General features: G+C 34.6%; 1 protein-coding gene across 8 annotated transcripts in view; it reads left to right on the forward strand.

Annotated features, from left to right (window-relative positions):
• The window catches only part of LOC126760094 (uncharacterized), a 187,530-nt gene extending 178,021 nt beyond the window's left edge, over window positions 1–9,509 (forward strand). For 7 of the 8 annotated variants that reach the window (XM_050475491.1, XM_050475485.1, XM_050475484.1 and 4 more), the window contains one exon: window positions 5,050–9,509. The gene's annotated coding sequence lies outside the window, so the exon portion shown is untranslated. The remainder of the gene's footprint in view (window positions 1–5,049) is intronic. The other variant, XM_050475487.1, reaches the window with a different exon arrangement.
• Window positions 9,510–10,146: the final 637 nt, after the last annotated feature.

Here is a 10,146-nt window from a genome sequence, read left to right on the forward strand (position 1 = left end):
TTGTTGCCAGCGCACCAACTTGTCACTGTCACACTCGCACATGACGCCACATGACAGTTACGCATTGATGCCTCGACATATCCAATAACACTTATGAAAACAAAGCACAAAGTGAGTGAATCAAATTGCTATCAATTTGGATGCTAAGAATTGCAGAAAAGGATTAAACTATGTGTGCGTCGGGGAGAGGAGGAATGAGAGCGCAAAAGTGTTGGTCTTGCAGCACAACGCTTTATTGAATTTACATAAGTGCAGATAAGTGTGAGTCGCTCAGTGTGTGAATGTGTGAGTGACACCCTGTGTGTGTGTAAGAGTGTGCTGAGGACGTTTTTCTCGTCGAGCAAACTCACTTTAAATGGAAATTTGTCTCACTGACTTGGTGATGAGTTTTTGAATTGAATTGCATTTGCTGCTGGAAAAATACTTAAGACAACAACAATGACAACAACACTAAAAATTAAGATAGTGTGTGTTCAAAATGCAGTAAACGGCAGCAGTCAGCTTTAACACTCCCGGCTCACCCCCGAAGTGTCACACAAATGACAATTGAATTTGCACACACACGCTGCAGCAACAACAAAATGCCGTAATCAATAAAGGAGAAAAACTAAGCTTCGGCAATATTGAAGCTATAATACCATTCACAATTGCATTTCGTTACGATCTGAACAATACTTAATCCTTGCCGAATTTTGTAAAGAAAATTTATTAAAGGAAGAACTTGTCTGGTGTCACACATCTGATCCTGACCCCGTTCACCCGGACAATTGGTGGACGAACCGGCGACAATCTGCCATTAAGCAACATTGTCACTGAGAGTCCATCATAGGATTCCATATATGCGTACCACAGACGGTACCCACGAACAACTCCAATCTCCACACTCCCGTTCATGCCGACTTGAAAGGCCTTTCAGTCCGAAAAGTAACTCCGCCAAAGAGTGATTTTGGGACAGCCAAGCTCCTCCAGCCGTTGCATCACTAGATCCCAGCTTAGGAAGTCAAATGCCCCTTTGAAGTCAACAAATATGCTAAAGGATATACTTGTTGACATTCTCCCTAACGACATTCTAAACATGAAACCATGCATCCTCTACACTGCGTCCTTTCCTGGGCCCATTCTGCCTATCCGATCACATACCCCGCGTTAGCTCACTATCATAATTCATAGGGACAAACGTATTTATACAAAATTTTAGAACGATATTTCTAGAACCAGCACGTATATACAGAAAGGCTTGGATAAACTCAGCTTGTCAAGCCGATTATATATATAGTATAGTATATACTATATAATTTATAGGGTCTCCGACATTTCCTTCCCAGTGGTACAAACTTCCTGGTTAGGGTATAAAAGGAAAAAAAAAAACGAAATTATGATCTGGCACATATTAGCGGAGCTGGCGATAGCATGAACTTGACTGTATACATTGGTGTGTGTGTGTGTGGTGTGAATTTGCGTTGGTGTGAGCATGTACGATTGCATATCCGGCAGTTGGGATTTGTTAAGGCAGCTGTGAATTGTGCAAGCTGCCAGCAGAATGTTGTCCATTGCATTTGAATTTAGGAAATAATAAAACAACAACAACAACGGCAACATCTAAAATGAAAAAAAGTTGAAATAATAATAGAAATGATAACGCCCAAAGTTGCAGCAAAAGTCAAGAAGAAAACGACAAAAATACATGCACAGCTGTGGTTGGTAAACAGCAAAAATCACACAATCGCATACACACGTATAAGTATGTATGTGTAACGTGCCACATATTCGCAAAACTTTTTTCATAACTGCCACTTTTTGCTCCAGCACTGCTGCAACAGTCTTTGCACAGCTGACAGCAAATTTGCTAGTGATTTCCCAGGCTTTTAGCCAGCTACGCGACAGTGGGTAAAAATGATATCAGCAGCCACAACAACAAGCACACATGTCGTTGCTATTGTGCCACATTTGCAACATTTGTTGACAATTGAATTCGAATTTGGCTTTCTCCGAATTTTCAGTTATTTTTCTAGTTTGTTGTTTTTGCCTTCGCATTTGTCTGCTTGCTTACTTGGCTCCTTACTTTAGCTGCTCAACTGTTTTCTCGATTGTCTGCGCTCCGATTGCTTGCGTTTTTCTAACGATTTGTTTTTTTTTATGAACCCTTTATTGTTGTTCTTGTACAACACGTTCGCTTGCAAACGACGCACAGCTCATGTGTTGTTGTTGGTGTGTTAACAACAACAGCTTGCCACAAGCGACATAAAAATGTGTGACTTTTTGAAAATCTAAATGGCATTGACAGCAGCACAACGGTTGGAGGGGAACATAGAGGGGCGACCAGAAGGTGTGCGGAAAATCGATGCAGTAGAGCTTTGGTGCAGCACGAAGGCAAAAACTAGATAAGGTTCATAACACAGCAAAGTAGAAATTGATAACCTTACTTTGCAGCAGCCGATATTGAAGATGGTAAAGTCAAAATTAGATAAATAAAGTTACTTACGGCTGTTTGACACAGTGCAACTGGAAATGAAAACATTTTCATATAAGCAGCTGGAAGTATACACATGCATATATACATATTTATGTAAGAATATATAATGCCAAAATCGATATAATCAGTAGACGATGCCGGTCATAAAAAATATTGTTCGAATTGCGAACAACGTTTAATTTCAAGAGGGCCATTTTTGAGCTTAGTTGTTTTAGAAATACCCGAGTCCAAAAAAAAACCTCCGAAAACTTGGCGTCGCAGAGGCTACTCGTGGCGGCTTTTTCTTTCGAAGAGCAGCTCCTGTGCGGCAGTGGTTGGTTTTGCCCTAGAGTTGAACGCAATCGTAGGACACTGTGTAATAGGCATTCATTCGATAAGGCAAACAATTTTGTTAGTCGCTAGTTCACAAATTTATTTGTATAGAGGAGGCTGAGGTGGAAAGATCTATGCATTTGCAAGAGGCTCAAAGAGCTTTATCGATTTGTAAGGGTGTTAAAATCTGTTACATTTACGTTTTAGACAGGACAAAGGACTGGCGTTTTAAGCTGCAAAAGTGCGATACATGTTCAGTATCGACCTTTTAACCTAACTTAGCCATACTTTAATTCGACTTAAAGGTTTATATTTCAAAACGTGTGCAAGAAAGAATTAGCAAAACGTTTGCCATTGGTTTCAAATTATCTATAATTAAATGTTTTTCTTGTTTTTTACTCTCGACTACAATGGCTAACCTCCGAGCGATTTTCTGACCCAAAAAGATTCGAGTTTAAATTGTTTGATTTTTCTAAACTTAGCTAAATGAAAAATGCAAAATTATATTAGTTTTTGATACCAAGATTCAAGTTGAAATAAAACGGTAGTGAGCGAGCGGAGCTACATATACGTATGTAAGTAATTTCAAAGCTAGATACATTTCGACATTTGCCTTCAGTAAAGTTTGCCATTTTATAATGGAAAGATATACGATCCAACAATGAGTCGAAATTATTCAAATTTACTATCGAAATTCGGTCAGTGGCCTCAATTGGAGCAAAAACGGTTTGGGATATAAATGAAATTTTTATTTCTGCTCAATGATCACCATTGCATCCTGAAAAATTACGCTTTGCAGATTATAGCCAGAATTGAATGTACTTCTTCTGTGAATGGAAATCGCAACTGCTCAATGATAACCAACTATTTTTGGCTCGAATTGAATGATATAGACTTGGCCAATATGTGGTTCCAACAGAACGGCGCCACAAGCCACACAACGAATGCCACAATTGATTTATTGAAAACCAAGTTTGGTGAACGAGTTATCTCACAAATGGCCCAGTCAATTGGCCGCCTCGGTCGCGCAATTTGACGCCGTTAAACTATTTGCTGTGGGGCTACGTCAAGTCTATGGTCTATGCCAACAAGCCAATGACGATTGATTCGTACGAATATCGAACGAAAAATTGCTGTATCGGCCGATTTACGCTTGATAACCGTCGAAAATTGGGTTCAGAGTGATGAATTTGATTCCGATCGTTCGGTTTGTATGGCAGCTTTATGCTATAGTGAGCCGATTTGAACAATTTCTTCGGAGATTATGTTATTACCTTAAGCAGTAATTTTTGTAACATTTCGTGAAGATACCACGTCAAATGCGAAAGTTTTCCATACAAGAACTTGATTCCGATCGTTCAGTTTGTATGGCAGCTATATGTTATAGTGGTGCGATATCGACAGTTCCGACAAATGAGCAGCTTCTTGAAGAGAAAATGACGTTTGCAAAACGATATCTTAAAAACTGAGGGACTAGTTCGATAGACGGACAGACGGACATGGCTTTATCGACTCAGCTCAACATACTGATCATTTATATATATATGTGACCTGGTCTACGGATGGAAGATGAGAGTTGTTTATTTTTAACAGCTGTTTCCCAGAAAACTAGTTTTCGCACGTTAGCTCCCTTTTCGTAGACCAGGTCACATATACTTTATAGGGTCTCCGACGCTTCCTTCTGGGTGTTTCAAACTTCGTGACAAACTTAATATACCCTGTTCAGGATATAAAAAGAAGTCAATTTGGAATAGTTATGATTTTAAAGTGACAAAATTTTATATTGCTACTTTTAGGAGTGACTAGTGACTTGCGCTGCTATATTAAATTTTGTCTCTTTAAAAATAATTATTCTTCCCAACTGGCGATTGGGAATTTCACGGATTCAATTCATTACAACTTCAGCAGAATTAAGTTGATATTCCATACCATATAAGTATAATAGAAGACGATTCATAGTTATGGGTATAACTATTTACAAAAAAGTGAGTGCTGGAGCTGTTAGCCAGTTGCCTACTTAGTAGCTCTTACTTACAACTTTAAGCCAACTTCACCATTACCACCATTCTAAAGCTCAATCAATATTATAAATCAGTCAAGCTTCTTCTCAACTCAGCACAATTCCTCAAATAATTAAAAATGTTTTTAAAATAATAAGTATACTTGTTGTGTTTATGGTGCTAAATAAACATAAATTTGAAATATCTTTCTAATTAAAGTTATTATAACCAATATAATTTCTATTTATTTCAAATTCTTTGCAGATCTCTTCAATAATCATAGACAATTTTACAACCGAGTGGGAGCTCAGCCAAAATGGATTTCTTAAAGAAAGCTGCTGTGTGTGGTAGAGTTAATTGGTAAACTCCTTTGTGTGTAAATATTGCGACAATTGTAACGAAATTGCAAAAGAAGTTCAAGAGAAAGTTGAGTTTTTTGGATATTTTATATAATTTTAAAAGGAAATTTACCCTGCTTTTGGTAAGCCAGCTGATTTTGGAAGTTGGCTACTATAACTGGAATTTGTATTGCGTATGGCTATTGATCTCAGTTTAATTGTAAATGCAGATATCAACACTGAGTTTTAAAATGTTGAAATTCAAAGAAATTTAATTTTGGTTTATCCTAAGGTATACATATTTTCAATATATTTAAACTCGCAGATTATTACTAGGCAACTGATCTTGAGGAGTTTCTTGTTTCTAACATTATTGTAATCTATATTCAAGCCGATAGCGATGCATAATGAATGCATGGTTTACAGTTGTCTTGCTATTATACTCACGCTAGTTAATAATAATTGTTTCCAAATATTTACTTTATATAGTTTAAATATCTGAGTATTATTAACTTAGTTATACAGTATTTGTTCTATAATATCTACACTATATAAGTTGATAATTATTATTATATAAATTAAACATTTCAGTACTTAAGAAAGCACTTAAGTTTGTTTATGGTTCTAGTTCGAACTTATGTTACATTGCTATTTTTTATCTTATTACTTAGTTAAATTAGGTAACGCTTAATGCTAACTAATAATGTTTTGGGGAGATCATGTTTTAAAGAAATTATAGAGATTTTCATCAGCAATTTCACTTGGAGTTAAACAGGGTTTTTCTACAGGAATGATATGATTTCTAAGTGCCGTTTTGGCTATTTTTAATAAATCATGATCTGTAATTTTTATTGTATTCACAACTGGTCTTACAATTTCATTAAAATAATAATTCTCCTATTGCAACTTTTCGTACCCTTTTGCTATTTTATGGTCGTTATTCGTCGAATTATTGAATATTTTGAGCGAATATTTTCTTTACATAATGTTCAAGTGCCAATTCCAAGACGTTTTCATGTATTGGAACTGTCTCAAACCACAAGCCTGGCGGATCTTGAGAAAGTATTTGGGCTTGCATCCATATAAAATTGTTCTGACTCACGAACTAAAGTCATTGGATCACCCCAAACGTCGCAATTAGCTAATTTTGTCTTGGAACAACTTGAAAACGATAACGATTTAAAAAAAAAAAACATCTTTTCCGATAAAGCTCACTTTCATCTGAGTGGTGCGGTAAATAAACGAAACTTTCGATTCCGGTGCGAAGTAAATCCACAAATTATTTATGAGCAACTATTACATTCAACTAAATTGACAGTTTAGTGTGGTTTGTGGTCTGCTTGAGTCATCGGGCCGCACTTCTTTCGAAATGAAGCTGGTGACTGTCAATGGAGAGCGGTAAAGATTGACGATAGCCAACTTTTTATGACCGCAATTGGAAACGGGGCTACGTGCCACACAACACGTGCAATAACCGATTTATTACGAGAAAAGTTTGGGGCTTCGATTATTTCAAGAAATTGTGCCATTGAATGGCCTCGAAGAAATTGTTATTTAACACCATTAGACTTCTTCTCGTATGCTTATTTGAACCAGACTCTCTTTAAACTTTAGAAGTCAATATTGAACGTGCTATTCTTGACATACGACCTGATTTAGTGGAAGAAGTAATCGAAAATAGGGTTCAGCAAAATCATTCCCGCAAAAGAAATCGTGGAGGCCATTTGAATGTTGTTATATACAGAATTTAATTGTAATGATTGCATTTCACATGAAATAAAAAACATTTGAATTTCCTTAAAAATTAGTGTGTTTTTTATTTGAAAAGAAATCATATCACTCTTATAGGAAAACCCTGTACATAAATAGGAAAGCTTTATGTGAGACCAATACCTCCATTTCTTTCAAAACAAGTCATATCACTTTTATTGAAAACCCCTGTTCATTTGTAGGAAAGCTTCATATGAAATCAATATGTCTGTTTCTTTGAGATTTATTTGACAGGAAACATTCTCAAAATGAAGCATTATGTAGTACAATATGAGAAAATGCTCGGTTTTTTGTCTGGGCAGATGCATGTGCTCCGGTTCGCAGCATACGACTTTATACTTCTCAGAGAGCGGAGTAAGCACTAGGAAAATGTCACTAATCATAAAGAGTTGCCGTTAAAGTATTTTAAGGCAATGTTAGAGACTGGCTTTCCTAGGTGAAAATTTTTAATGTATTTTATTTTGCTTAAATTTTTTATTCTTTGCGATTCCTAAACTTCAACGTAAAATTTATGTGAAAATTTCAGCAACAAATAACCGAATTCTTTGTAAAAACGATTGTACTTTTCATATATTAAAATATTTCAAATAATGTTTGCGCTGTTATATGAAATATAATCAGTTGCAGATTTAGATATATATGTATATTTATTGAAATAGAACAAAATGAAATAAAATAGAAAATGTATACAGAAAAAAAGGAATATAGTTGCATTAGAGTAAAATTGTGTAATGTAAAATTATTTGAATTATTTGTAAGCGCTACTGGTACTGGTACTGGTAGGGGTGATTGTATAAATAATAGCAAGTAATTTTAGACTTAACAATATATACTATATATATATATATATGTACAATATGCATACTTATGTTATTATATTGCATTCGAGAGCTAAAATATGTGAAAATTCCATGCAGAAGCAAGTATTTGTAAATATAGACTCGTTTATGTAATATGAATATACAAATTATAGTATTACATATTTATGGGCAAATAGAAGTTATCGAAAGGAAAAAGCAAAAATTTGCAACAATACATATTTATGCATATTTATTTTAATTAATATTGAAATATTTTTCCAAAAATAATATACGTCTGTGTATACAAATAGCATATAGTGGCTCCAAGAGCTTCTAATTTCTAACACCGGGTGAGTCATAGAAAAATAATTTTGTTTTTGTATGTCGGTGATTTTTTTTTTTTTGGGAAAGCAAAAATGTTTTTATTTCACGTGTATGTCAAGTATGCAACTTCTTCGGCTTACGAACTCCCTCTAACTCAGTTTTCAATGCTCAATACTGGCCTAAATATACCAAATAAATTAAAAATAATAAATTCTCTGAATAATCTAGCTTCTTCAAAATAAAAGCACTACGCTAACGTTATCAAAGTGTTAAACTATCATAAGGGAGAGGCCGGCCTTATAATGCAGTCCATGCAATTAGTATAATGTACAAGCTAAGAATCTCTTCTATTAATTTTTATACTTCATATTGTCACCTAAAATCCAAAACAACGTATCACAAAAAAATAAACTGAAAATCGTAGTCAGATATATAATAATATCCGATATATAACCATTTTCTAACAAAAAATCTAATATTCTTTCAATATGAGTGTATGGTAACCAATATATAACCATTTTATAACCAAAACTCAAATTTTTTTTTCAATATTAGTGGTTTCTATTATATCGTTTTTCCTCCGCCTGTAAACTTATGAAAAGTGATGCTACGTTATCAAACAAAAAAGAAACAATTATTCCGTCGAAATTCGCTCCAAAGCTCGTTTATCGACGATCACGTCTAGCCTTGTCGACTCCGCATTTTCGTTTCAAGATAAGAAGATATCGTAATTCGAATAATCTTGCAAAATATCCTCACATTTTTTAGTCGCAGGAACAATGTAATTTTACTCTAATGGCTCACCCCTAAAAACCTATGAAAGTATATTTTAATAACAGCAAAAGCAATATTTTATTTAAAGCATTCTGAAAGCCTTCTTTTAATTACTTTTAATCCCGCACGTTAGCCACACAACCTGTAATTGAATTTTGCGAATTCTAAATTTGCAAACGGGCACTAGAAGTAATGCATTAGCAATTACTAATTACTTCAAAAGACTTAACGAAAATTAGATACTAACACTAGGGCAAGTATGTATATAAGCAACAAGTGCTTATGTAATATATGTATGTATTTATAACACATATTAATGTACACATATGTTAAAGTAATGTAATTATGAAACATACTTCTATATATTCGTAACAAAAGTCTAGTAACTAAGTTTTGTAACTATAGACGGTAAATTAATGAAATTGGATTTATTTAGAGACTATACGAAAACTCAACCAGAAATCAATAATTAAGACATAATTGAGCTAATTAAATGATAATTTTATGTTATAAATGAAATTTAGGTGAAACAAATAATTGTAATTAAAAAAAAAAAAACAATAAAAAATGAAAGAAACTATGGCAAGAAAGTGAAATAATGCATTGTCAAAGATCAAGCAACATTTTGATGGAAGGTTGCGAAACCATTTGGAATGTGTAAGTGATGTGCATTGAAATTGATTGTCGAATAAATAATATATTTTCCTCGAATAATGAATTTTGTTGGTGTATTTCATTTCAAACACATGCAATTACATGTAATTGCTAATTTTAATATATGTAAGTATTTAAGGTTAGTATGTGAATTACCATAATTACACAGTTCAACACTACAAATGTTGTTTTCGACATTTTCATGAATTATTATCACCAAGAAAGCATTATATCTATTAATTGGCTTTAAAATTCTGGAGTATAACTAGTACAGAACGACTAATTCAGCAGTTCAATTTCGAATTTCTATGTAAAAGTGTATTATGACTCCACATACCCAACAGAGTTAACACAAAGTATAGAACAAAGCGTATATTATCCTCTAGGGGCTGGAGATGAGTCAGAGTCACGTACATCCCGGAGGCAGGCAGGGACTCTCACGCGACCGTCAAGGACTTTAGACCCATCAGTCACTCCTCTTTCTTACTAAAACCTCTGGAAAGACTGATGGATTGGTACATAAAGGGGCGCATTTCGAGGGACCATTTATCAGTAGCGCAACAGGTTTATTATAAAGCTAAGTGAATAATGCCTACAGTTAAGGGTTAAGGATATCGCTATTGAAACATTCTTTGATATAGAGGGAGCTTTCAACAACGCCCTGCCGGAAGCAGTTGTAACTGCTCTGAACAGTCTTGCGG

This window comes from Bactrocera neohumeralis, chromosome 5, assembly GCF_024586455.1.
Source record: "Bactrocera neohumeralis isolate Rockhampton chromosome 5, APGP_CSIRO_Bneo_wtdbg2-racon-allhic-juicebox.fasta_v2, whole genome shotgun sequence".
Lineage (NCBI taxonomy): Eukaryota > Metazoa > Arthropoda > Insecta > Diptera > Tephritidae > Bactrocera > Bactrocera neohumeralis.